Raw genomic sequence first — 737 nt, 5'->3', positions numbered from 1 at the left:
ACTGATAGCTGTCCCTCCCCCCTCGATTAAGTTTCCTCCTTTAGCCCTCTGACAAACATGTGACCGACGGGACATGACTCAACAATACAGCTCTATGGCCTTAACTCCAAGAATCATTTGAAAAAGATACACGCATCCAAGTACATTTTATTAAAGTGTGCACAAATGTGACAGTTTGCCGTTGCATATGCATTGAACAAAGTTGATTTTTCTAATCACAGATTGATTTTGACTATATGAAAATGTTGGATACAAAATCCAAAATGTGTCGGAACTGTGACGAAATTAGCGTTTTAAAGAAATATTCTGGGTTCAGTACAAGCTAAGCTAATTCGAACGCATTTGTGGCATATGTTGATTATTTTGACTAAAAATAAATGATATCCCCCAAAAAATGTAGGTTGCATTAAGCCTCTTACAATGGAAGTGAAGGGGCCCAATCTGTAAGATAATCATTGTTTCAATACACTGTAAAAAAATATATTTTCAAGATTTGTTATCACAACATTTTTTTCTTTTGTCAAATCAACTTAAATAATTTATTTAGTTGAGGTAACTTATTATTTTGAATTTCTGATGATTAAATCAATCTCCTTCACTGTATTAACTCACTTTTTCCAGTTCAATCAATTTAAAATTTTAAGGCAACCAGGTTACTTACTTTTTTAAGTTAAACCAACAACATTTTTTACAGTGATAGCAACGTCACAAGACTTAAACAATATGCGAGCTAACTT

Source organism: Pimephales promelas, chromosome 5 (assembly GCF_988280905.1).
Source record: "Pimephales promelas chromosome 5, fPimPro1.hap1.1, whole genome shotgun sequence".
NCBI classification, from domain to species: Eukaryota; Metazoa; Chordata; class Actinopteri; order Cypriniformes; family Leuciscidae; genus Pimephales; species Pimephales promelas.
Note: the sequence above shows the minus strand (reverse complement) of the source record.